Here is a 6000-nt window from a genome sequence, read left to right as displayed (position 1 = left end):
CGCGCGCCGTGGTCAGCGCCAGGCGGCTGACCGAGCTGCCTCTCTCTCAGTACCACACTGGTTGCTCCTACTCGTGCAAAATCCACTGTGCAGAGTGAAACATTGCTGGCAGATCCTCTTTCAGCTCCAGCACGGGTTATAGCACTACAGAACTAACATTAAACCCATGCTCTGAATTGCCTTTTAATAAATTTTTGAATTTAACTTTTAGGTCAGATGGCTTAAATTGATTTTTAGGACGAGAAGACCCTCGTCCAATGACTTATTAACTTGACGTAGCGTATTGTAGACCTTTCCAAGTGGGAAATACCTCGATCGCGTGACGGGCTACAGCACCCGATCGGTTCATAATAGTGCACTTTTCTACTATTGGGGTTCAATAAGTGATGCAATACATTTTTTCTCTGCCAATTTCGGTTGAAAAAAAAATGCGGAATTTGATGCAGGACATCGAATATCCTCGCTTCACCCCCTGTAGTTTCATGAAGTTCTGGTAGGTGGAGGCACTGTACGTAGCTTTTGTAATGGAGGTGCGTTCCAAACAGGGCATCGCAGATATTCGTAGACGGCTGCAGAATATCTACGGAGGCATGGCAGTGAACGAAAGCACGGTGAGTCGTTGGGCTAGGCGTCTGTCGTCATCGCAACAAGGTGACGAAAACCTGTCCGATCTACCGCTTGCCGGTCGGCTGCACACATCTGTTACTCATGGAATGTTGGACTTTCATTCGAGGTGATCAACGGATCACAGTCAAACACCACGCTGCTCAACTGGACTATCCGGGTGGTAGTTCTGACACACTCGACCACCTGTTGAGGCACTTATAGGTATGCGTCCGCTGGGTTCCTCACTGCCTAACAGAGGGACATAAAGAATAACGAGGGACCATCTGTGCAGTATTTCTCGTGCGTTAGAAAGCTGATCGTGACAATTTTTTATTGAACATCATCGCAGGCGATGAAACATGGTTCAAATGGCTCTAAGCACTATGGGACTTAACATCTGAGGTCATTAGTCCCCTAGAACTTAGAACTACTTAAACCTAACTAACCTAAAGACATCACACACATCCACTCCCGAGGCAAGATTCTAACCTGCCACCGTAGCAGCAGCACGGTTCCGGACTGAAACACCTAGAACCGCTCGGCCACAACGGCCGGCCGGTTAAACATGGATTCATCGCTCTGAGCCGGAAACAAAACGTCAATCCATGGAGTGGCGCCACACCCCCTCTCCTGCAGGGAAGCCATTCAAAGCTGCACAGTCAGCCAGTAAACAGAAGTCTTTGTTTGATGTTGTCTCACATGATGCAACGATCAACTCAGAATTGTATTGTGCTGCTCTCAGGAAATTGAAGGAGCAACTTCAGCGTGTTCTTCGCCACAAAAATGCAAACGAAATTCTCCTTCTCCATGACAACGCATGACTTCACACAAGTCTGCGCAACCGAGAGGAGCTCACGAAACTGCATTGGACTGTTCGTCCGCCACAACAGCTGAGTGGTCAGCGTGACGGATTGCGGTCCTAAGAGCCCGCGTTCGATCCCTGACTAGGACGTGGATTTTCTCCGCTCAGGGAGTGGGTGTTGTGCTATCTTCATCATCATTTCATCCCCATCCGGCGCGCAGGTCGCCCAATGTGGCGTCGAATGTAATAAGACGTGCACCGAGGCGGCCGGTTCTGCCCTGCAAGGGGCCTCCCGGCCAATGACGCCAAACAAAAATGGTTCAAATGGCTCTGAGCACTATGGGACTTAACTTCTCAGGTCACCAGTCCCCTAGAACTTAGAACTACTTAAACCTAACTAACCTAAGGACATCACACAACACCCAGTCATCACGAGGCAGAGAAAATCCCTGACCCCGCCGGGAATCGAACCCGGGAACCCGCGCGTGGGAAGCGAGATCGCTACCGCACCACCACGAGCTGCGGACTGACGCTATACGCTCATTTCCATTTCCATTGGAGTGTTCTCCCACATCTACGTTACAACCCGGATCTCTCACCTTCTGATGTGGGAGGTTACTGATGTGGCAAGGTATTGCCTCTGACGTCGACCTGTAGAGCGATACCATCTGGGGATAAAGTTCCTCCCAGGAAGGTGGCGCAAGACAGTCGCATTTAACAGAGGTTATGTTGCAAAATAGTGTTTTGTAGCCGAAATACTGGGAAATAATTTGGTGTATCCTCAATAAAATCAACATGCCTTCAGAAAAAAAAGTGTGGCATTGCTTATCGAACAACCCACGTTGTTCACAGTCTAATCTCGGAAAATGACAGTGTAGAAAAAAAAGGAAAAAAAAAGGAAAACCTGGCGGAACTTGCAAGTAGTACGTTGAAACTGGAAGTTACAGCTGGAGGGACACGATACTGAGCGGATTAGGATTGTAATGCAAACCCCAAAAGAGAAGAAACGTAGTGCAAACACCAAATAGCGTACGGGCGATGTGCTTAATTGTACAAATAATCGGTAATTTGTGCGATATTACGAATAATACAACGAAATACTAACTTTGTGAAAGCTCCACAGCTTTTGTTACCCGGACACGGACTTCAACACCAGCAAGGAAACTCTGCGAAAAACTACTGTGTTTACTGTTTTTGTTTTAAAGTATGCCAAAATAAACATATGGGAACGATTTGAAATAGTTTAATAAACGCATATCGTCTTAACTTTTTACGAAGGAATGAAGCTTATGAATAATTACAGCCAGTAATTCATAAAGACGAAACGTGGGATCCTGCATACACTGGTCAGCCGAAACATTAAAGAAGCAGCGGGGACAACTGCAGCATACCATGAATAGAAGAACTGAAGGCGTATATATAGGAAACAATCCGCAGACAGAGTGCTAGGCTCCACGGACCGAGGATGGAAGGTCCGGGAGCGGGACCGATGGGCGCGGACCGCAGAGTGAACACCCAGAACTGCAGCGGAACGGAAACGGAACGGCTTCGCTTCGCTTCGCAATTCACGGAGCTTCATACTCCAGTGAGTTGTGGGATAGGCGGATCATACCTTTCCTACTTCTTCCTGGGGGTGTTGGATGTTGTCTTCTCGTCTGAATCTTCCTCGCGGGAGCGTTGCTGCTAGTAGTTCTTCTGGCTCATCTTGCGGCGTTTCTTTCCACCAGCAACAGGTCTGGCCACCTTTTGGTAAGGCGCCAGTGTACTTGGTTGCGTCATTCTCTGACATCCGGGCGGCCGCATATAAACGATGCACCACTTGCCGGAATCGGTGTTTGAGCAGCGGAACTCCCGCTACTCTGTGTAGTTCTCCAGTGCTGAAGTCTCGTGGCAGGTGAAGCGCTAACCTAAGCGCCTTGTTCTGGACCATCTGCAGCTTTGCGATGAACAAGTCGACCGCGTTGCCCCACACCACAGCAGCGTACTCCAACACTGGCCTAATTAGTGTTAGGTACAGAGTAATGCCGCAGTGTGGGGACAAGGTCGTCGCTGGATTGAGTAAGGGGTATAAGAAGCGCAATCTGCCAAGCGCTTTACCCCTCACCTCCCCGATGTGCGCCTTCTACGTCAGGTGCCGGTCCAGAGTGACGCCTAGGTAGCGTCCAGTGTTCAACCATGGAATGGGGCCTCCCATGATGTTGAGGGGCTGCAGGTCGGCAGGAATCTTCTTCCTAGTGAAGATCACCGTCTGAATTTTGGCTGCATTAAACTTGATAGTCCATTTTGTGGCCCAAGCTCCAAGGAACTCGCAAGCCGATTGCAGGTGGTGACGCATCAGCCTAACGTTGATGCTTGTGCCATAGAGCGCCGTATCGTCCGCGTAGAGCGCAACATGCACGCCCTGCCTCTTCGGGACGTCGACGGTGTACAGTGAGTAGAGCAAGGGGCCTATGACGGACCCTTGCGGTACCCCAGCTGCAATGGGACGTGGTGTCGACGTCCCGTAGTCGTCTCGCGCGTGGAAGGTTCGCCCAGTCTGGTATGACTTGAGCAGGCGGGCGTGCGATACCGGTAGGCCTTCTGTAATTAGTTTATACACAACGCCGTCGTGCCACATGTTGTCAAAGGCTCTGGAAACGTCCAGGAATACCGCCCCAAGATACTCGCGACGTTCCAGCGCCCCCATCGCCTGCTCTACCAGTCGAAGTAGCTGCTGCTGTGTGGAGTGGTCCCTCCTGAAGCCGAACTGTTCGTCAGGGAGCAGGAAAACGGAACGGCGACGCTCCAGAAGATGGCAGTGAGCGGGAGAGAACAGCAGGAAGAACGCCTGACAACCAAGACAGAGCTCCAAACGCACCAGGCCGAAGATGGAACAACCAGGAGCGGATCTGGTGAGCACAGAGCGCAGAGGGAACGATCAGAACCGCAGCGGACGGAAAACGGAACGGCAGCGCTCCAGCAGGTAACAGCGAGCAGCCGCGGACCGCAGAGGGAATGCCGGCAACTGCCGTTGGAGGGGGAAGGCCACAGACATAAATACTGGACCAGGTCCACTCAAGGAGTAGTCTCAGGTCCCACTTGAAGAAGGTTACATGCTACATTACCGAAATATTGTGCAAGAACGATGCTGATATCTGGCAAAGCACCCGACAACCCAAAATGTCATTAGATCGCTGGGAAAGCCTGAAGACTCTACGGGGAGGAGATGTACCAGAATATCAAGAAGCAGGACAAGCTTTGACAGAGGAAAGGAGGATGCTGAGTTCTCTCAGTTTTTTGCTGAGATGTTAAGATGGAGAAGGTGTACCATTATTGCCTCATCTTGCCCATATGCAAAATTTGACTGCATGAACAAGTAAACACAGCAGATGGAGGACTCTCGCACTGTGACGAACCTACGTGGCATACAGTTTGATGATGCAACCTTAAAAGTACTAAGCAAGGGTCTCAACTTCGCAACGACCCCTAGTAATGTGTCAATTTCAGGTTTCATCAGTGCAATAGAGCAAGTTGCAGCGACACGTCCACCTAATGTGTGCAGAGGAAGTCCGCCAAGAGACTTACAGGGCTCCAACCAACACCAGGCCGCCAAAACTGATCATCACAACTGAGGAGAGGCGTGCACTCAAGATGCTCTGGGAAGACAACAGTATTGTAGTACTGCCAGCAGACAAAGGAAATCCTACAGTCATTCTGCAGTGGTTGGATTACGGTGAGAAAATACGCCAACTTCTGAGGGACCTTGGAGTGGGACCCCACTGATAAGGTTGACAAGAAGACCAGGGCTCTTCTGAAGGAGACAGGGAGCCCCAATAAGATCATCAGACAACTACAGGCAAAAGCACCAGTGCCAAGTAGACTATATGGTTTGCCTAAAATACACAAGGAGGAGGTGCCCCTACGCCCAATCGTCAGTAATATTGGGGCACCTATGTATGCAACAACCAAGTGCTTGAAAGATCTGCTCTCTCTGTATGGCAGGGAAATGTGTTCACAACATCCAAAACTCAAAAGACTTCCTGCAACGCCTCAAGCAATTACGTGTCACAGATTTGGACATCATGGTTAGTTTTGAAGTTGTATCACTGCTCACTAGGGTCCTACTGAAAGTCTCACTAGAACTGATTGTGGAAAAATTTGACGGTGCTATGTTGGACCTGTTCAGGCATACACTGACATCCACGTATTTCTAGTATGGGCACCAATATTATTAGCAAACTGAAGGTGTACCTATGGGCAGCCCAGTGTCTCCTGTGGTTGACAAAATATTTATGGAGAGATCTGAGGAGAGGGCATTAGGGACTGCCAGAGATAAACCCACACGCTTCTTCAGCTATGTGGATGACACCTTCATGATCTGGCCTCATGGGAAGGACAGGCTCAATGAGTTACTTGAACGTCTAAACGCCTGCCACCATAGAACTGGAGAAGAATGTCCAGCTGCCGTTTCTGTATTTACTAGTTAAAAGGAAAGCAGATGAATCAATTGGTCACAGTGTGTATCGAAAAACCACACTCACTGCAGGCCAGCAGCTGTCACCACCATGCACAGAAGAACGGGGTTCTTAAGACATAAGTCCATAGAGCATGTA

The sequence above is a fragment of the Schistocerca serialis genome, chromosome 6, assembly GCF_023864345.2.
Source record: "Schistocerca serialis cubense isolate TAMUIC-IGC-003099 chromosome 6, iqSchSeri2.2, whole genome shotgun sequence".
NCBI classification, from domain to species: Eukaryota; Metazoa; Arthropoda; class Insecta; order Orthoptera; family Acrididae; genus Schistocerca; species Schistocerca serialis.
Note: the sequence above shows the minus strand (reverse complement) of the source record.